The sequence below is a fragment of the Branchiostoma belcheri genome, unplaced genomic scaffold, assembly GCF_001625305.1.
Source record: "Branchiostoma belcheri isolate BF01 breed outbred unplaced genomic scaffold, Haploidv18h27 scaffold167, whole genome shotgun sequence".
NCBI lineage: Eukaryota > Metazoa > Chordata > Leptocardii > Amphioxiformes > Branchiostomatidae > Branchiostoma > Branchiostoma belcheri.
In genome coordinates, this window is record NW_017803124.1 from 473,146 (window position 1) to 496,589 (window position 23,444).

The window sequence follows — 23,444 nt, forward strand, 5'->3', positions numbered from 1 at the left end:
TACACTTCACTGCACAAAAAATTGGATCATTTCCTCCCTAACTCTCCCTACACATGCTGCTGCAATCACAGAATAACTGCCACGTTTTGTCAGCAGACCCGATTTCAAATTCAACAGAGGAAAGCCAGCTTTCTTTCAGACCAGCACATGTCCATTATAAAGCCTTGCTGCGCCCTGCCGCGCTGCTGATAACGGTATCGCACGCTTCATCTCCCACGTTTACGTCATCCCTCTCCCTGACAAACGAGCCCGGCTACGGCAGGCTTATCCCAGTCATCTAAAACGCCTTTATTTGCTGCATAAAGACTCGCAGGCGCACAGACTTGGCTGAATTAGTACCACTTCCGAGTGACAGCCCTGGGGGGACGGACCGGCCGCTGTAAACACTGCCATGAAGCTGTTCCAAGAAGTGGTTGTGCCACCAGCTGATTTTATATTTCACTCCATACCATATGAAGAGTCCATTTACATGTTGAGGTGTTTATAGGAGAGCCCATTCTAGCAAGGGGGACTAAATTCAGAAAATTCAAACTTAGGAGAAGAGAGAAAGGGGTTATGTCCATTTTTTTCGGTAGTGCAAGAATGGATGAACTTTGGGATGTCCATTTCTTCAAATGGTTGATATGGAAGAGTGTATTTTGTATGGGGAGATGGAATGAAACATGCTGTATTTGCTCACAAATGTCAACCTCTCTAGTTGTGTGTTAATCTTCCTTCGTCTCAAATTCAATTGCTGAGTGAATGAAGTAATAGTAATAGCGGCGCCACTTCTGCAAAGTACATGAAATTGTTTTAATGAAGAAATATACATGCCTAGGGAGGCACTCAATCTCCCAAAGCTGCTTTTCAAAGCAAGGGTAGACAGGTTATCCATACTAAGAATTCACGCATTATATTTTTGTTTTGATGAAAGTTGTAAAGTATTCCTGTTTGTATGTAACAGTTTCATTTATTCATTGATAAAAAATTACCACATTTGTATATTATAAGAAGTATAAGAAGAGATTATTAAGTATAAAATCATGGTTATAGCCTCTCATATATCAAGTTTTGCATAGACTTTGGTGTTGCTCTTCCAAAAGTTTATATCTGGCAAGGTTCAGCAGCATTTAATCACATCGAAAGGTCACAGCATGCAGAACCAAGCACACTTCCACACGTGTGACTTTCTAGCGACTAATACGTTCCTAACATTTCCAGCTCACCTGTTCCTGAGTTATATTCTACCTCTCCCAACTTCCTGACATTTCCATGCAACTAGTATATATAGCTCCGGATCCTGCAAGGCCTCCAAATACCTTTCTCTTCATATCTGCACTGCTGCACTTGGTAACATTGGAAATTACCTGCACCAGACAAATTTTACCTGCACCTTTCAGGATTTAGGAAGTATGCATCATACTAAAACTGTTCAGAAACCATTGCCTATATCCAAACCATTTATAGGAGGTAACAATCTATGCAGCAGACCAGTGCAGGTTAAGTGCAGGTAGACATCAGAAATACCTGCACAGCTCCAATTGTACCTGCACTTACCTGCATATACCCAGTACATGGACCAGTGCAGGTTAGGTGCAGGTAAGACATCAGAAATACCTGCACAGCTCCAATTTTACCTGCACTAACTTGCATATACCCAGTACATGGACCAGTGCAGGTTAGGTGCAGGTAGACATCAGAAATACCTGCACATCACCAATACTTGTACTAAGGTGCACATGCAAACAGTATTTTGAGCCCTGGCAGCCAAATCTGAGCTGAGGAGTTCGGCTGCTCTGACGTCATCCTGTCATTCTCACAAGCTCAGGACTGATGAATAGGAAACCTAGTTGTGCATTGCCAGAGGCTTTGTACACAGTTAATACTCCTTAAATCGATTTCCACACAAACCATTTCTCAGCGCTATTATAACGACTCTAGAGATAATCTCCCCGGTGCGAGTCTCAGTATGTTGGTGACTGATGACGCAGTTCTAGATGTGAGAGATCGTTATCTGTGCGTCAGCCCGGAAGCTATGCTATCAATTCACGATGACGTCATCTTGGAGTTTGCTGCTGTCAGTGATGTCATCAGTTCAGTTATAAGAATCATTCAATTGCTAAGGCTACGTGTGGTGTAGTGGTACATCACTGGACTATGAAACGGGGAGACCCGGGTTCGATTCCGGGTCATACAAGTCCGAACATGCGCCCCGACGTTGTACCCTTGGGAAAGGTACTTTACACGACTTTCCTCACTTCACTAAGGTGCAGTGGTCGAAATACTTTTTTTCAGTGCTCTGCAATATTGCAGAAGAGTCAAAATTTCGTCCTGCAATTTGGAAACACTTTCTGCAACTACACAAGCCCCCATATTACAACCTTCTGAAACCAATAATGCCTATTCTTACATCATATATATATAACGTTAACGGTAATAGTTATAGCTTTGTAAATCTGTAGCATTACTGAAATTCTTCAAAATATCAATCTTTTAAATATGTTCGGACCGTAAAACTTTATCGGTCCGGTCCAAAAAAACCGAAACGTCGGTGAACCGGTTTTTTTGACCGGAACAAAAATCCATATTTGTTGTTACTGAATAACTGATGATCACTACATACAAAGAAGCCTGCCAGGAAAATGAAAATCCAGCCTTCAAATAAAAGAAGTTTACCTTAGTCTCCGTCTCTCTCATTTTGCAACAATATTTTCCCGTATTTTGCTACCGATAGTCATCTAGAAATCATAAAGGACAAGTCTACGGGCCGTGCTTGGTTCGAATCGGGCCGAAAATCAGATTTTACACCATATGGTCACAATGTGATGCACGTAAATTTTCACTCGAAATGAGAAATTAACGCCCAACAAAACGGACCATTAGGTTCCCAGTGCTGTATTTCTCTTTTGTTCATGTGATCAACTTGTTTTCTTTGCTTGAATCGTGCAAAATACCAAGGAAAAACATCGAAATTTCGGCAAATTAATGCCGAGGCGAGTGTGGTTTTTCGGAGGAGCCATGTTTCCTTTGCCGTGTTGCCTGCTGGGAAATGCTCAGCGAAAACTGCCGAAAATTTACGAGGCAGTTGTCGGGTCCTCCCGGGAGACGAAATCTAACATCGGAAAATGGCGAGTGCCCATATTTGGTTATCGTCGCCTTTCGTCGCCTTGTCGAAATCGTTCAACTTTGACCCCAAATTCCCTTATATGGGACCATTACAGTCTGCTGAAAAACGCCGGCAGGTTCGTGCGGCGCAGGTTTTCGATCTATTCACAGCGCCACTGCTTTGCTAATTGAAAACTATTGAATCCGGAGCCTATTTTTTCCTTCTGCAAAATTGCAGATTGTAAGATTTTTTCTTCTGCAATCTTGAAAATCTATCTGCAAATTGCAGACTGCAGACGGGTATTTCGAACACTGCTAAGGTGTAATTGAGTTCCTAGCTTCGGCTAGGGACATCCCTCAAATAGAACGTTAAATGGAGGTCCCGTGTTTGGGAGGGCCACACCCCACGCACGTTAAAGAACCCACCACACTTATCGAAAAGAGTAGGGGACCTTCCCGGTGTGAGTGGTTCAAACCTTACAGTCTGGTCTCGGGGTTGACATCTTTGAAGAGGTGATAGTCACCTATTATGTCAATCCTTCCACAAATGTGGTAAATCGTCATTAAAAAAAAAAAAATTAAAAAAGATTGAAAGTGTTCAAGACATCCAAAGCAATTTCAGGGTGGCATAAAACAAAAAATATTCTGGATGAGGAAATCTGCCTGATATTGACACATTTACTGTCATTTCTTAGCACAATTTTGTCATCATTTTTGAACTGGCTTGAAGCGTGTGAAATAACCCCACAACAAGCTATGTAAGGAGTCCCTTAGGGTAAGTTTATTTTTTGGCACTTTTGGCAAATAAATAGCTAGAACCAGCCTACCATTCAAAACAAGCAGCCATTTTCGATCAACGAGATGCTCTGGGATTGGGTTGATTCAACTTACTAACTGTAACATTAAAAGGATGCCTAAATACAGATCTGAAATAGTATAGAAAATTGACTTTGATTGTGAAAATCCAGTTTTGTCAGAAAGCAATGCACTAAAATATTATTATACACTAACTGGTAAACAAGCATAAAATACACCTAAGATTGTATAATAAAATCTCTCGAAACTATGAAAACATCATGATAACAAGCTGGAAACTACATGTATGCTATCATATATAGGTTGATGTCATTTTGTAGTTCCCTGCCATGATGTCGTGAATCCACTTTTCCTTGAAAGAATCATTATGATCATGGTGAATGTTCTTAAATACATCAAAGTAAACATTGTATAATAAGATCCCTTGAAATTGTCGTCATCATATCAGGCCGTAAGCTATGCTATCAATTCATGTTGACGTCACCTTACAGTATGCTACTGTGATGACATCAAACCACTTCTCCATTAAAGACACAGTAACGGAAGCTTCTTCTATATATCAAAGTGTAGTGGTATTGTACACCAGAGTTATTAGGTTGTAGAGTAATCTCTTGAAATCATCAGAATATCAAGCTGATAAAAGTCTTGCCATCAAACTACAATGACGTCAATGACGTCACTATAATGACACAGTAACGGAAGCTTCTTCTATATATCAAAGTGTAGGGGTACGGTACACCAGAGTTATTAGGTTGTAGAGTAATCTCTTGAAATCATCAGAACATCAAGCTGAAAGTCTTGCCATCAAGCTACAATGACGTCATGTTAGTATGATGTTACCCTTTGTTTCTTATGTCAATTCCCTTAGATTAACCCTCTCCTGAAAGACTCAGTTGTGATTTTTTTTTAGAATTCTGGGTCTGGAAATGTGTGAACTATCCAGAACAGTAGCTGAGAGCATGGTTCTGGATAAAGCATGGTTCTGGATAAAGCATGGTTCTGGATAAAGCATGGTTCTGGATAAAGCATGGTTCTGGATAAAGCATGGTTCTGGATAAAGCATGGTTCTGGTTATAGCACAGGCTTAACATCATCTTTCCTCCTATTGTAGAGAGATAATATGGATGAGTTGTGACCTGATGGATGGGAAACAGGTGTATTCCTGTCTCTTCACACACTCATCACCCCAAGGACTCCTCCATTAACCACGCAGTAAAACAAAGCCTTCCAATTTTCAGCCAAACTACCAGATTGTTTCGGCAGTTAACCGTGTTCACAGGAACAAGATGGAATTCTTGCTAGGAAGTCATGAGATTACTAACTTCCTATTAAGATCTGTCAGTGCAATTATTAAGAAGGCCTCTGTTCCATCTGTTTACAAATGAAGGCAGCTTGAGTGGTTATGTCAGCAAAACATACAATGTACAAATGTACTGTGCCTGTATAAAATCTGGATTTTTCATGCTTTTCGTAGGATGTTTGGTCAACGTTGCATCAGAATTTTCCCCTTTGCAGACAATATCTTTTCCGACACAAAATAGTAAAAACAAACAAGCATGTAGACGGGATGTCATCCTTAAATACATGATAACAAAGAAGGTGTCAGGCCGTCAGCCTATTAGGGGGGCCTGCAACACTCTACGCTGAATTCGGAAACCTCTCGATTTCGCTAAATTCCAAGTGGCTACAACGCATTACATAGAATTAAAATGGTGAATACGCTCTGCGCAAAATGCGCCAATTACTCTCTACATTGAATTAGAGGCCTGGCCACGCTCTACATAGAATTAAAATGGCCGATTACACTCTACAGAACAAGGCTTGCGGGCCCCCTATTAGTAGGTGCTATAGTCAAAGTTTATTGCACAACGATTGTCACGGGTACAATGTATGGCAAATATTATAAAATTATTAGTTGGTATGTGCCTAATATAATGCTATATATATGGTCAACGGACATTGTATCTGACAGAGTATTATAAAGGACTACTGGCTAGAGAATATTTCGACTCTACATGTACATTCTACATTACGCTAAACTATACTTATATGCAGGTTTCACACAGATGCAGTACGTTCTGCCATTTTTTAAGTCACTGTAGCTTGCTGGTATGTAAGACTGTCTGTATCTGTATAGCCGGTATAACCGCCCTTTGGCGTAACACACCAGCTTCGCAGGCACACGGCGTGGCGGCAGCTGGCTATATAGCACCAAACGACTTGCTGTCTGCCCCTTTAGACTTTTGAATGGACATCTAACTTCATCACTAGTCCATGTACCGACACACAGGACACGGAACTGTGACATCTATCATCTCATCTCACCTCTAATGAATCAAGCAAAGTAACTTAATTAACATCTTATAGAGATCATGTAGGTTACGATATAATAGCATCCATCAAGTTATCACTCTGTTGCCATTTCATAAACATCTTATAGTTTATAATGCACTCAGCATTTATCTAGTTATGCTAGCCCAGAAAAATCCATCTACTTTAATGATGAAATTTAATATGTACTGGATACAGTTGTAATCTCAGACTATGACATTTTGCTACTGTGAAAATAAGGTGATTTACAGTATACGGTACATACATGTAGGGCAGTGCCTATCTCCTTTTCTATAGCCCTTGGGCCACGCAAATGTGCACGATCACTAAGGCAGGGGGCCAGTCCAGTGGTTACAGTGGTATGTGTTTAACTCCATATTCTCAAATGCTGAGTGCTAAGCAGAGAATTATCAGTATGTACCATTTCTAAAGGTATAATTTGGCTGGGATTGAACTCACGACCTAAATGCAAGGCAAACACTCTACCCACTTGGCCAAAATTCATACGGCTGTCTTTGGCTATAAATAGATTTTTTTTAATAGTAAGATGATGGATTCTAAACATTATGAAGGAAGCAAAATTGCAGCATCTTTAAAAGTTATTCAAACCCACAAGCTATATGTACAATCATGTACTATTTCTGTTAAAATAAACAACAAACTGTTAGCTTGTCAATATTTTTATCTCCTATAGTGCCCAAAGCATGAAATTACTCCTGGCTTTTACATGTAGATACTTGTCACTGCTACATGTATATATGGTTGCCACAGGCCTTGTTGATATTCTACTGTAAAAGTATTTATTATTTGCCTCAGGTCGAGACTCTTATCATAACAAGATTTTTAAAAACTCACACAGTCAGTCACAGTAATAATCTACAACAACAAATGCAGTACAAAGAAATGACTATGTGAAAGACATGATGGCAGATAACGGCTTAAAAGGAGTGAAAAATCTCAGCATTGGACTGCCGGAAGCGACATGAAGACTTAAGACTGGCTGGGAAATTTTATTACATCAGATTATCAGCAGCCACAGAGTGGAGAAAGAAAAGTAATAACTCAAAACCAAAATAAAAATTAATGAGAATTAATGACAGGAGAGACATTAACTGCTATAGATAACAGTAAAATATCTGCCATGACTGACAGAAGCCATATCATAAGGGCTATGAAATTTTATAATAACAATCATTATGATCTTCTGTATCTGTATCTGTATAGCCAGTATAACCACCCTTTGGCGTAACACACCAGCTTCACAGGTACCCGGCAAAGCGGCAGCTGCCTACATTACACCGAACCACTTGTTACACCTAACCCTTGAACATCTAACTCTAAACATTGTTTAACGATGCAGGCAAGGCTATTTTTGTGATGTTTTTGTGACGTTTAATACTGGAAAGAGGAGGGGAGGGCTAATATGTACTAATCTGTACATGTACCTACATGTTAATTGTGAGTTATACAGCTTATTCAATAGGTAAGTCAATACATAGTAGACAATATTCAACAACAAGACAATGTTGGTAGGTTACCTTAATAGACAGATGCGGATCGAACCCTGTTCTCTTTCGAACACCTCCTGGACCACTTAAATCAGCGCGGAAAAGTCTTATACATGTATTATACACATTTCCTGTTTAAGCTGTATGGTTATGCAGGGGCGACATGCAGGCCTGATACTTAAACTTTCCTAGCTTTGCTGCTAAACATCAAAACTGACACAGCACAATTTCTTTTCGGATACTGTATTACGCATCTAATAATCTAATCATGGCAGTTTTCCATATAACGTTTATGTGCCTTTGGTCAAGAACGAACAACAACATCATTGCCAGTAACCTGTATTTGGCAAGGCATTTCTCCTATTGGAATAGAAAGCAGACGTGACCGTGCGCACAACCCATGACAAGAATAAACCACAACACGGCCTTGGTATGGAGGTTACTACAGACAAGTCAACATGTGACAAGGTTAGCCTCACACTTTGTAAGGAAATCCTTGGGATATCATAGGACCGCTTATGTGCCTCAGGCTGTGAACTTATCCCTGCTTACTAGTAACTTGCTTCCGCTGTGACACAAATTTACAACCACAGATGTCCCCACAACATACAGTAAGCCTTTTTATCATTTATAAAGGCTTGTTAAAACATGGTTTTTTGTCATTGCTCTCATTAGGCCACATCAATTTAATTTGTTGGTTCTCGGATTCGCCTCTTCGGTTTTTTTTTTAATTGCAAAAAATATTTTGGTTCTGAATCAACTAAAAAATGCTCATATTTTGCCCCCCAACAGTTGAGGAAAGTCCTTAGCTACAGGTTGTCATAGAAACCTGTAACTTCCTACTAGGTGTTACAGGTTTTCCATCTATCAATGCAGTGGTTTGATTAAAACTTCAAAATTCATTGTTTAAATAGTAACCCAGCCTTTTGTGTTGACTTCATTGCTCCTTTCGTAGCATTTTGTATTATACTAGGATGCCTTGTATTCATAATTTAGTTTTTATTTTTTTCGCCCTGTCGCTTCATATTTTCTGAGAAACAACAAATTAAATTGGTATGGCCTTAGCATCAAGAATCCTGTCTGTAGTGACCATCTGTCCACATGGACAAGATTGTATCCGTCCTCAGATTGGTACAGCTTTTACAGTATTCCTCATTTCTACCTGCTGTTCCAGCTATGACCACTAGGGGGTTGGAAACATACTGCCTGCATGCTCTCCTGTATCTCACCCACACACAGGCACCCTTAAATCACAAACAACGGACACCTGAACCCTTTAAAGCCCCCAACTGACAGAATCACTCACCTGTAATGGTTGCCCGGGCAACTGTTGATGTCACACCTGTTGCATGCTGGGATGGGATGCTTGATTGACAGCTAGAAGAGACAAACAAGCAGAGGGATCAAATTACAAGCCTGCCAGGATGTACACGTAACATGGATCAAACAATCAAAATTAAAGCTTTTATATGATTACCTAAACAAGCTTTAGGGATTGATAGACAAATCTAGTACTAAGCCTTCTTGAGAAGTGGTTGTTCAAATAATTTTTACAATGATTTCTTGTAAAAAAGGAAATTGCAATCTTGCTGATATAACACACACTTACTATACACACATACACATATCTTCTAACAATTGTAAAATATTTGGCCTTTGTTGCTTTATCCCATTTGTTCTGCTATTGCAGTTCTAGCACAATGCCCTTTAGACACAAGCGTCTGGGTATGTACATGTAGTATGAACACGTCAATGTACATTAGAATTTACTGCGTGTTGCGGGTTCACATGATGGAAATTTTATGAAGGCTCTGAAAACGTTTCAGGCGTATTAGCCTAGTACAAAATCGTCATACAGAAAATTTATCTGAGTCGTATTTCTAGACCAAACAAAACTCTCGACATGACATTTACATTGTACATGTAGCCGTGATAGTGCTTACGTAATAGGCAAACATTATGTATTACATAATAACTCATACACTTCAAGCTACACAGTTCAAGGCTCAGGTGATACTAATAGTAAAGACAATTTTGAGAACAATGCTACAGAAATTGATCAATACATAACTTAATTTTTAATGTCTACTAGCATTCTTGATATCAGGGTTACAGAGATCATAGACAATTAATATAAAACTGTAAAACAACTGTAGCATGACATTTTTTAGAAATGTGTCAAACTATAAATTAAAGTGATCCAGCCTCTGACAAAATTGACAGATGAACTGATTAAACACAAAGTTCTCTTTATCTTTATTTACAATGCACCGTTTGACGTCACTGAACTCATCCATAGAATAATCAACCTAACAAAGATTTAGGTCAGTAAAACTGTGGCAATAGAAAGCATTGAATTGCAAACTGAAATAGATATCACTCATTTCAGTCTAGTATAGATATCACTCATTTCAGTCTAGTATAGATATCACTCATTTCAGTCTAATATAGATATCACTCATTTTAGTCTAGTATTTTTTTCTCAGTTGGTATACGTATACCACAGTAGGAAAAAATGAGGGTTAGCAATTTTGTATTATGTACTATAACTAGTATACTATCATTCTGCCCATTGCCGAAGTGTAAAATGATTAAAGCTAGATCACTGTGACTTTGTCAGTAATGTTTCTATATATGCAAATCTACCCACCCAATCCATCCTTACCCTAGACTTATGCATTTTGGCAGAATGTACTGCGCCTGTATAAAACCCATAATGTATTGTGCATAGCACTTCAGCAGAGCAATCTCATTTAAGGCAGTGTTCACATATTTGAGGATGACATCCCGTCTGTAGTTTTCAACTGTTGTGTCAGAAAAGATACAGTCTGCAACAGGAAAAATTCTGATGCAACATTGACTGTACGGGCCAACAAAACAGTGACAAAAAATGGGTTTTGTGCAGGCACAGTACGTTCTGCAAACAAGCTATGTATGATAATGTCCTGCAAGCAATGTGCATCAGTTTGATCCAAGTTTCCCTCTCAAAAATCTCAATTTCAGTACCAGCCAGCTTTGCTGCATGCTTCTATTAGTATTATGTAGACATTTAGATATGTTTGATTTGGCACACAGAAATTGTATCAACACCATGCATACAAGGAACACTACCTTGTGTAGTTAGGGATTAGGGTTATCATTCATACAGGTGCATTTTTGGCCCTGATGATGTCATACCGCCATGCAACAATGGTCTTAGTTTACTTTTCTCAGGTGTTTCTCAGCCCAGCATCTCAAGAAGGATACTTGGACGCCCAAGAAGGCAGTGGAGCGTGTCTTGCATAACATCTTATACCGGGAGCGCCCAGAAAAGAAGCGACAGAGAAGGAGCAGTCAGGCATTACATTACTGTTGTCTGTAAACAAGCAAATAATGCTCATGTGTGCCTACGGTGAAACTGAGACCGTCGCGACATAAAGGGTCGACTGCATCGGCTACTAATCGTACTGATTTAGTAACAATAGATTATAGGCTTACGGATCTAACATTCAAAACACCTTCAACAACGACTACCATTCTTAAAATCTTTTTTGGTTATGTAACACAACTTATCAAGGAAATAGAAATCTTATGACTTTCTTATTAAGTTAGAAGTAAGGTGAAAGGAGTGTTTCAAACTTAATAGCTGGCCGTAAGATTCAAATGAAGACAATTAGAGGTGTGGCATTGGGCGGTTCAAAATACCCTCCGAGTTTTACCCAAAACACAAGTCGTGAATAGACTTTGTTGGGGCATCAAACCTAGTGTAACTCTTCGCTATATGCCTTGCATTAATTACCAACTTGTCTTTAAAAACTTGGGGCAAAAATAGCATCAGATTGCCTGTTAGATTGTTCTTAGGAGAAGCGTGGTGGTATAGCTACCCAAGCCAAGCTTGGGTAACAATTGTTATTCCTACCTCCGGGGACTAAGTAAGCAAATATACCATCCATCAACAACATATGCAGTGCCCTGAACGTTAAAACTGGGACAAAAAATGTCTTTGGAACAAAAACAGCTCAGGGTTGAGACTTCTATGGGACTGTTTACAAGAGGACAAGTGGGTTAAAAAGGAAAGGGTCGAGGTGAATGAAATCAAACAATTGTTACACAAACTACAAGTCCAAAACTCTTGCTTGTTGCATAACAGGTTAAAGTATTACTAAATACAAGTTTTAAAAATTGTTCATTAACCACTACTGCAATCACTTTAAATTCGCAGTAGCAAAATTTCACGGTCTGAGAAAAATGGACATGTTCGCGGAGCTATAATAATACATTCGTGGTCGTGGCAGGTGCAGTGCAGAAGAAGGAAAGTTAGCAAATTATTTGTACACATTAATGATAGATTTCATGAATATAAAAGTACCATGAAAAAACATGATTTACAGTTACTGTACCGGTATTTGTATGATGTAAAAATCTGAAATCAAAAAAAAATTTACAAAATTTGTACCTAGAAGAAGAACACGAAAACTCGTGGTATATTAAACCTTTCAAAAGTTTATGTCAAACCTTTATTAGTGGCTTAATTGCTCACTACAGCATGTTATAAAAAAGACTTTTCTTTGTTCACAGTTACTGTAAGTTTTCCTTTCAACCAGAATTTTCAATCTTCAAAGAGCTTAGAAATAAGGAAAAGAATTACTTTGTAGTGTTGCCACATAAATGGACTTGGTTCTTGCAATTGTCCCACGGCTTGCATCCCTGTCCTATGATTGAGTAAGGCAGGCCGCAGCCTTTTAACAAGAAAACTGCCTCGACACCCGACAGGCTTTTAGGTGGACGGGACTGTATAACGGGCATTTAGATCAGATCCTTTGAAGTCCTCGCTCGCGCCAAATCCTCCCAGTCAAGATTAAAGCGGTTCTCTCTCTCAAGTGTTCGAGCCGGGGGCGAGATGTGGAGGTTTACAACGCCGGATGGATCATCGGCACTACTGTCATGGATGTAACCCTCCGGGTGTGAATCAGAGACAGGGACTGTGAAGAGTTTCCATTTATGGACCCCTGATGATGGATGGAGGAAGATACTAGAAGCTTCTATATAAGAGAAGACTCCCATTTCTCATCTATACATGCTGGGACATCCACAGGGACTCACAGACTCTACATTTAACTTAAGGTTTATCATTAAGTGATGGTGAAAAGCAGAGATGGATACTAGAAAGTTCTTAGGCTACAGCAATTTAATTTCTTGGTTAACAGATTCGCCTGCTTCATTTTTTTCTGATTTGCAAATAAAAATAAAAATTCAGAATCAACTGCAAAATGCTCATATTTTGCCCTGAACAGTTGAAAACAGTCCTTTTCTTCCTATTCGTTACAGTTATTCCATCTTTCAATGCAGTGGTATCATTAAAAGTTCAAAATTCATTGTTAAAATTTTGAACCAGCCTGATGTGTTGACTTCATGGCTAGTATCGTACCATTTTGGGCCATAATAGGATGCCTAGGCCTGTTTTTTTTTTTTCGCCCGCCCGCTCCAATATTTTTCTAATAATCCGTTAAAAAATCTGTTAACCAAGAAATTAAATTGGTGCAGCCCTAGAAAGAACCTACATGTAGCACATGGGTAAGGAAGGAACAATATTGAAGTAATGAAGCATTTCAGGCTTACTGAACATAACTTCTCCACAGTGAACTTTGCAACAAGACAAGTATATGATATAAGAATAGAGTTGACTGACATATATATTGAATAATGTCATTGAAGTGTACAAAAAAGATCTGTCTAGACAATACTCGGATTCAGTTGCAAGCTTCTTTAGCATATTCACAGTGACAATGCCTCCTTTGATCATAAGTCTCCATTCATCATTACTATTTGTCCCATGTGATTAATGAATCAAGAGCTTCTGAGGAAGGTGTCTGATAATATAGATGTAAGCAAGGTAAGGCTACACCAATTTAATTTCTTGGTTAACGGATTTTTTAATGGATTATTAGAAAAATATTGGAGCAGACGGGCGAAAAAATTAAAAATAAAAACAGGCCTTATCATCCTATTAGTATTATGGCCCAAAATGGTACGATAGGAGCCATGAGGTCAACACACAAAGCTGGTTCAAAATTTAAACAATGAATTTTGAGCTTTTAATGATACCACTGCATTGAAAGATAGAATAACTGTAACAGCTAGGAAGAAAAGGACTGTTTTCAACTGTTCAGGGCAAAATATGGGCATTTTGCAGTTGATTCTGAATTTTTTTTTTTTTTGCAAATCAGAAAAAAATGAAGCGGGCGAATCCGTTCACCAAGAAATTAAATTGGTGTGGCCTAAGATACATTACTGGTTGTGTAAAAGAAAACCCCTACATCCAACAAGAATCATGATGCTTCGATATACATTTTGTACAAGGACAAAACAAAATCCAACCTAATCCGTTGCTGACTGCCTTATACAAACTACCGGTACCAGATACACATTGTATATGTTATATCTGTGGTGAGCCAAACAGTTATAACTTATTGGCTGTATTAGAACAGGTGTAAGTAAATGATAAGAGGGGACATGTTAACAGTTTCTGCAAGGGCACCGGCCGGCCAGACTAATCGTGTCTCAGCGTGGAGTGTTACGTCTGCGGCCGGGTCACCAAAATAGCGAGGTCACCGCAATGTCAGCCCGCGCAGAATTGCTGGGGTCCTCCAGGCAGGTAAATACGAGACATTCCGTCACAGCGGCCTAGCGTAAACACGCTGCTTGGAGGCTGATGACATCAAGATGGCTGGGGGGGGGGGGAACAAACTCCAACAGATTCTCAGGCTTTTCCCACAAAGGTTTTTCTCACAAAACATTTTTCTTAAAATTCCCAAAATTTATAGCATTTTCTCCACTATTTACAGAAAAGCTGACATGAAACTTTTCTGAAAACTGTTTGGCCCATTTCTTCATGTTTCACCGCCATAGTGAGTGGTCCTTACAGCTCAAGAATAGCACTGCTTTACAGTGTGGATTCTAGACACCAAGGCTTAATCTGCAAACAAAACAGCTACCTTCAAAAAGAGTTGCAGATACTGAACAATTTCCCTGTATCTACTAAATACTACTAAATCTTCTAAGACAGTGTAATGACAGTTTTCCACAATGGAAATTTCCTCTCTTGTTAAGTGAACCCATCCCTGTAATGCTATCCATGTTTTGGGTGAAAACCCAGCCACTAGCCGCTGCACCGTGCACAATACACCTGCTCCAGGTTGTTTACAAAGTGTGCATACCCCATTAACCCAACCCTCCCATCAGCAGCACTCATACACATCTGACAGAGGTCTATATAAGATTTGCTACCGGCCTACAGACTGTGTCCTTGAAAAAAACCTGGTTAGATAGCAGGGCTCGAAATACTGGGTGCATGTGCACCTTAATGGACCTATTTTTTTTCTGTGGGTGCACCTTAATATTCTTGTAGGTATTTTAAATTTGTACATATTAAATGTATAATAGTATACAGGATATTCTTGGCATCTAAGTATCAGAAAAATAATAAAACCTTTGCCATAGTACTTTAAGATTTTGAAGTTAGCAGTTAAAGTAGTAGTTTAAGATTTTGAAGTTAGCTCCCATTTTAGATTCAAGCTCAAATGAGGAGCAGTAAGATCTGTAATTAGGTTGTGTTTATATGGTGCACCCAAAAAAATTTTTGTGCACCTAATGTGTTAGGTTGGGTGCACAGGTGCACCTATATATGCACCTATATATTCTTACTTCCAAAATAACCTTAAGGCAATCTACACTCACACATTCAAGTACTATCTGTAGATTTTATGTTATTTCTAGTTAGCTTGAGTTTTAAAACATCAACCAATTACTAAGACAAGACTGAGAAAAAGTCCAATTATGAATCAGGACTGCCACTTATCTTGTTACATAACAGGATTGACGCAGTCTTAGTTATGTAAAAGTTGGAGTTGAAATATCAGAGCCCTGAGGGCCACAATCTTAAACAGTAGTTCTGATAACTCAGCGTGTTCCAAATGGTCAAGTTTTCTTTAATTTTCTTTTCCTTTCCCAACATCTTTATTCCCTAATTACACATCTAGAAGTTAAGGTGTATGTACCCTGACAGGTTAAGGCCACCGAAATGTGAAGGAAGTATTCTAGCCAGCCAGAATTTTTGTCCGTCATCTCACTTTTTCTTGACCGTTGACTTAACATCATGTCGAATACTGAAGGCACCAGGAAATCCTTAGTGGTCTGGGGCATCAGCTTGTACTAGAAACCCTTGGCCACACACAGGTTAAAAAATAAAAGGTCAGTGACCTCCTATGTGTGCGGTGGCAAAAAAAAAGTACTTCTATACCACCTTGGGCTGTATGTGTCGCTTTCTCTATAATTATGTCTAACAACGGACATACCAGCCTTTAGCATAACATACCAGCTTACGGTAAACCAAGCATAGTGCCAGTTTTGTTACAATAACTGATTTGTCACTATTAATTCATACATACTTATATGTACACATGTATCTCAAGTATATATACCAAAAGCTTCCATCCCTAGAAGATCATTTACCATATACCATTTGTGCACTAATGTTAGAAAAAACAACTTTTTGAATACTTCAAAGAAGATTATAGCTTGCAGTAAGGTCATAAGTGTTTTATGTTTATTGATATGGTCTAACCTTTGAAAACGACATTCTTTGTCCAAAGAGAAGGATTGTATTGTCCAGTAATTTGCATACGAATGCAGACTGACCAGTTCAGTTAGACTGCAGCCCATTCAACTGTCGTTACTCACATGCTATTACACAGAAATGCTACAACAGCCTCAAGGAATATAGACTGAGTCTCACGATCACAGCAATACCAGTAGCCTGGATACCAGACTGTTTCCAGGGCCTGCACAGGGCTACAGGGCTAATATGCCCCCAAGAAAAGGACCACCTGGCCACTGATATACAGTCAAACCTGTAAACGTGACCAACTCTGCATAAGGAACACTCAGTGTGACCACTTTTCATAACTTTTCTCATTGACACAAGTACTAAGAATTCTGTCTATACTATAGTGACCACCTGTCCACATACACCCAGGTGTATCTGGCCCCAGAGTGGTCTTCTTGGGCCGTTTTGTCGTATTCTATAAAAGGGCTCGCAAGCCCTTTTCCGTAGAGCGTAATCGGCTGTTTTAATTCTACGTAGAGCGTAGACGGACCGCTCTTCGCATTTTGCATAGAGCGTATTCGCCGTTTTAATTCTACGTAATGCGTTGTAGCCACTTGGAATTTATCGTAAAGCATAATCGAGAGGTTTCCGAATTCAGCGTAGAGCGTTGTCGGGACCCCCCCCCCCTCGCCACGGCCCTCCTATAGGAATAGCTTCCACACACACACACATATACAGTTAGGCAGTGTCCCCTGTCATATCACACACACGCGTGCACCACACCACATAATAACATCAAGAACCACATAATTAATGAGCTCTCTCGTGAAGGCCGACCGTTGGACCAGGTCCGCCATCAATAATTCACAGCGGGGATAAAACCGTAACATTGGTATTCGATGTTCCATGTCAACACAACGTAACCCTCAATAGACCGCCACCATAATAGCGAATCATCTTCAGTCATGTCAGATGACTTGTCAATTGGATATTAGAGGATTACCACGCTCGCAATAATCTACCCATTTTTCTGAACAAAGGGCATGAAAAATACTAGAAGTCACAAATGATATGTCCATAAATGAGAGAGGAAAAATATTCTTTGATTGCCAATTGAACGTAATACAAAATGAAATCAAGTAACAGTACTGGATAAAATATATCCTGTCTATCTTGTATTGTATAATCTGCTAACCTTCATTGAATTTGAATATACATGTAATAATGAATTTGATAAGATATACTGTTTTGCAGCACTCTGTAATATGGCTAGAATTATACTAGGGCACCAGTGTCCAGTTACCACTCTTCTTCAATTACTGGCACAAATTGCATAGTATGGATGCATGTATGATACCACAACAACTTGTTGCATGTCAAGTTGTACATGTACATGTAGGTTAACAGTGTTATAAACCTAAGTATATAACATATAAGTCAAAGCTACATGTATATGGTAGCTAGTGGTTTGAGACAGAGGACAACAAGGGTCCAAGGATAAAATGAGATTGATAAAGCACTGTGAAATGAACATTACACTATCAAATTTCACAAATTTTCCCCAAGCATGGCCTAATACAAACTCCCAAGACAGGGCTGGTACCATTTATGCTGGTTAGTACAGGTAAAATTGGGTCTGTGCTGGTTTTTCTGGTGTCTACATTTCCTACACCTGCACTGGTCTATGTACTGAGTTTACTTAATAGCTATATATGGAATCTATTTGCTGCAATGACTGTTACCACCTATGAAGTATAAAAGATATTACAATTTTATAACGGTTTTACAAATGTATGAAGAGTTTATAGGATGCTCCAATACTTCCTAAATTCTGAGTGATGCAAGTAAAATTTTTTCTGGTGCAGGTAATTTTCAATGTTTACCTGCAACAGCCCAGATATGCAGAAAACAAGGATTTTGAGCCCTATAAGAGGTATAAAAGAGGTATCATTAGAAGATCAACTAATTCAGAGCTAACGTTCCTATAAAAAAAAAACAGGCTAGGAAAAAAAACAGGCTAGGAAAAAAAAAACAGGCTCGGAAAAAAAAACAGGCTAGGAATAGGCCTGCTTCTTTCCTTGTGTGCTCATTACAGACCCAATCTATTGTAGTGACATTCCTCATATACATGTATATTGTCACATATCAGGCTTATTAATAATTAAGAACCCTGCAGACAGCTATGTGAATAGGGTCACGATGCGCACAACTAGATACCGTACAGGGAGGAGTGGAAGAGACTGGGACTCAGATATTCCATGTCCCCAACCCTTAAGAGGATGGGACTTAAGGTAAAGGTACAGACAAAATTGCACACCCTCTTAAGGCCACACCAATTTAACCAATTGATTCTTGGATCTGCCCACCTCATTTCTTTCTGACTTGAAAAAAAATTCAGGTTCTCAAAAGCTATGAAATGCTCATGTTTTGGTCCCAACAGTAGAAGAAAATATTTTCTTCCTTGAAAATATTTTCTTCCTTAGGCCACACCAATTTAATTTGTTGGTTCTCGGATTCGCCTCTTCGTTTTTTCTGATTTGCAAAAAAAAAAAATTGATTCTGGTCCTGAATCAACTGAAAAATGCTCATGTTTTGCCCCCCAACAGTTGAGGAAAGTCCTTTTCTTCCTAAGTTGTTACAGTTTTCCCATCTATCATTGCAGTGGTTTGATTAAAAGTTCAAAATTCAATGTTTAAATTTTAACCCAGCCTTTTGTGTTGACTTCATGGCTCATTTTGTAGCATTTAAGCCTATAATAGGATGCCTAGACCTGTTTTTATTTTTTTCGCCCTGTCGCTTCATATTTTTTGTAAAAAAAATCCGAGAACCAACAAATTAAATTGGTGTGGCCTTATTGTTATAATTACAGTTTTTTTTACATCTTGCAATGTAATGGTTTGATTAAAGTTTAAAATTCATTGTTTGAATTTCATATCATACCCTGGTATGTTGACTTAAGATTGTAGCATGTACGGCTACCATACAATGCCTTGGCCTGTTTTTTTTCTCCCTTTTGCTTTATATTTTTCCTGAAAAATCTGAGAACCAAGGCAACAAATTAAATTGGTGTGGCCTAAACTGATACAGCCAAATATCAATCATCTTGGAACACACAAACATCATTTTGGGACTTGATAAGAGCATAACACAATATTATTAATCCATTTTTATTCTCTTTTCATATGTAACATTTTATCAACCACATACAGTCCTTAGAATCGGTTACAAAAGAAATTAAGGTTTACAACAACCTAGAACAAAACTGTAATTATTTTTCAAGCAACATTGACAATATACAGTGTACAATTTGTACTGCAATGATGCTATATAATGGAAACTAATAAAAACAGTTGTGCATACTTGATGATGTGTTACTGTATAATATATAATATTTACTGTATAATATGTATAATATAAGACTGGAACTCGTTGCCATCAGTTGGGGCATCATCACTAGAAAGCTTTAAACAACTCCTGCAATCAAAATTTAATGTGCAAAGATTGAGTGCAACAAGTCATTCGGTGTGATATAGCTAGCTGCCGCCATGCCGCGTGCCTGCGAAGTTGGTGTGTTACGCTGTGTTGGTGGGCTACCGGCTATACCCATACAGATACAGATACAGAGGCAGATACAGATATATTGCTAATGTGAAGGCCACTTCCCACACAATGACTTTTGTCCCTAACACATTCGTCATGTATATTTATACATGGGAGACTGAAACATGATACAACAAGAGAAATTCCTGGCGGGAACAAACGAAACATGTTTTCTCTATTGTCGGACGATTTGGCTTTCCAAAAACGCCTGCTGACTAATGCATGACTGGTACCAAACACAGGATAGCACGACAGGAAGGTACTGTACAACATGTCTGACTTTCCAAACCAATCCTAAGGCCACACCAATTTAATTTCTTGGTTAACAGATTTTTCTAGAAAAATAATGGAGCGGGCGGGCGGAAAAAAAAAAAACAGGCCTAGGCATCCTATTATGGCCCCAAATGGTACAATAAGAGCCATGAAGTCAACACACCAGGCTGGTTCAAAATTTAAACAATGAATTTTTTTACTTTTAATGATACCATTGCATTTACATATGGAATAACTGTAACAACTAGGATGAAAAGGACTGTTTTCAACTGTTCAGGGCAAAATATCAGCATTTTGCAGTTGATTCTGAATTTTTATTTTTATTTGCAATTCAGAAAAAAATGAAGCGGGCGAATCCGTTAACCAAGAAATTAAATAGGTGTGTCCTAACACTTGTCTCCAGTCACTTCTACTGTTACAGATTTTTACAACTGTAGGTCCTGGAGCATTAAAGACACCCAAACAATTTAAGGACAGTAAAACTGGATTTTTAAACTCAATTTTCTAATCATTTTTTTAATGAAGCAAGTTAAAATCAATCCTGTCCCACAGCATAATGATATCTGTGAAGCAAATATGTGATGTTACTGAAAATGTTTATTTGTTTTGTACTATAGGCTAGTCATAGACATTTATTGGTGGAAGTAAAAAATAAAGGGACTCCTTAAAAAGATGTTCCAAAATAATTATTTTCTATTTTGCTGTAGGTAGAATTAAATAACTGTATAACAGTAGGTATAAAACTGTAGGTAGAATTTTATCGGTACAATGAACCTGTAAATATCAGCACTCTTCTGTGAGCTAAAACTGGATGAAGATCACTTCCAATGAAAGGCATTGAAATTGAGTAGTGCAGGTAAAATGTGTCTAGACTAGAGCCCTGATTCATGTACAGATGCTAATACAGAGGCATTGTTGAGTCTGATACAAAAGGAGTATATTCACCTATGACATTCCTAGGTAATGCAACAGGTCACAAAAAGCTCAAGCACGGGTTATGTCAAGCGAACTTGACACATCTATTAAGCCAACACGGGGAGACATTAACATTTCATGATCACGATAAATAATTTAAAAACGGATAGCCCAGAGTTTGTCCCATAAATCCCTTATGGAGATTCCCTTCACTATATATCTATAATTACTTACTATAATCCCGTATTAGCTCTTTCAATGTAATCTCCAAGTAGATGTATGGTTTGGCTGGTTTAGACGTGCTTTTGCAGCATTTTGTATGTCTCTGTTGTTGTCCTCTACAAGGGAGGGAACAAGAAAAAAAATGACAACTAGAAAGGCCAAAAAAAACATGTAAAAGGAAGCCAGGCCATACAGTAGTCTGCATTATACGATGTCTCACTGACGGTGACAGCTAATGTGACCATACACCTGTAACTGGAGAGAACCATTCCCATTCCCAGAACTACCAATTGGAACTCAGGATTCTATATCACGATCAAAATCAGTCCTGATCAGTGGAAGGGCTGCTAGAAGTTTGATGTAGTCAGGCTAGCCCAGTGTTCTAGCCAGGGTCTTTCAATTTTGACCAAATTTTGACTGAACAGACAGAAAAATTTGCCCAATTCACAATCTTTGATAGACAAAAATCTGTGTGTACAGATATTGAAAGTGATGTCATTAAACTAAGCTTAGTCTATCAGCCATATTTGCTCAAGTGAAAAGGCAGGAAGTAGCATTTCAGGGGGTCAAGATTTCAAAATTTTCCCTAGGAAGCATGCCCCCAGACTCCACTAAAATTGTTGCACTCAACATGTTACGTCAAACAAAATGACAGAAAAAAAATTCAGGCTGCAGGGTTTTTCTAAACAGGGGAATAAGGTAGTTTTTCTAGAAAAACCCCTGGACTGGCTAGAACCCTGCATCTGCTTGGAGGTGTATTCCCAGGCAGAGCCCTGATGACTTCCATATGCAGGAGTTCCTAAGTACCTGGGAAGTGTGCCTCTCCTGGGGGAGTCCAGCTTACACAGCCTGGACTAATATGTTTATGTCAACAGGTTACAGGGTGATGACAGGAGGGGGGAACGCCAGTAGCAACACTTCAACAAGGAGGGAGGGACAACTCATTTCCTCATGCTGGTTTTGTACTAGTAGAAAGGTAGGACTTGTGATATGCAATTAAAAGCACATTTTGTGATGTAGCAATTTTAATGTAGTAAGTTGAACCAATGCTGTCCCATAGCAGACTGACATCAGTTAGCCAAAATTATGATGTACACTAAAATTATGTTGCTAACAGAAAATGGTTGCTTGTTTTGTATCGTATAGACTAGCTATTTATTGGTGGTACCTAAAAATGAAGGGAAACCTCGCATGTCTTGTTTTGGGGTTATTTCAAGGTCTTCAAGCATGAAATCGTGATGAAAATGTGCCAAGAACTGGCAGTAAATGTCAATGTAAGACAGATTGCCTTATCAAGAATATTGACTTTGTTTTACTGCCTTGACCCTTACCCTAATCCTTAAAGACAGTGTTCCCCATGTTGGGGTCAAGTGTGGTCAACCTTTAACAAACAGTTTCAAGCTGCAGGGGATACAAAGTACAGTAAGAGTGTATCTAGATTTTCCTTCCCATTGACTTTTTAAAGGAAAAGGCCTACTGCCAAGGCACTGACAAACCTTTTGTATGATCCTAAAACTTTTTTTTTTAAGTTTGTTCGATCTCCAAGGCCTGGCCTGGCCTGGCCAAGGTTTGTGGAGTGGCCTGTGCTAACAGCAGTGAACCAAACGGTAGGTCAGTCACAGGCCAGGGGGATAATCTGTTTACCAAGCTACTTGTCAAACAAATAAGTACAGAGGATTAAGAACAGGCCTGGATTGGATTACTAGAAAAGGATTACTATTGGAACAATTGCTGTTTTTGTTTACACCATGATATGACATATGCAAATTATTGTGTAACAGTGGGGGTTTATAGGCACTACCAACTGACCCGGCCGATGGGTCTAGACCTTTTAGCGGATACTTGATACTTTGATACTTAGCGGAGTGGTTTGAGCGTCAAATTTTGAAGCTGGTGCTCAGGAAGTCGTGGGTTCGAATCCCGGCCCGGGACCCAGAGTTTTTATGTTTCTACTCGCTCCTCCTGTTTCTTACAATTGCTATTGCCTGTTGGCTGCCACATCATGGCAATCTCTTGTGTACAATGGGCACTGACTTTTTTGGGCGCAAAAAAACAAAAGTACATTTGAAAAATGTTTGTCAGTCAAGATACTGGTTTAGGATTTTAGTAAT

The 23,444-nt window shown here is 38.9% G+C and overlaps 1 protein-coding gene across 3 annotated transcripts in view; it reads right to left on the minus strand.

Moving 5' to 3' along the window:
• Positions 1-23,444, minus strand: part of LOC109466447 (potassium voltage-gated channel subfamily A member 1-like) — a 63,081-nt gene that overhangs the window by 12,688 nt on the left and 26,949 nt on the right. For all 3 annotated transcript variants that reach the window (XM_019764171.1, XM_019764172.1, XM_019764170.1), the window contains one exon: positions 9,046-9,116. The gene's annotated coding sequence lies outside the window, so the exon portion shown is untranslated. The remainder of the gene's footprint in view (positions 1-9,045; positions 9,117-23,444) is intronic.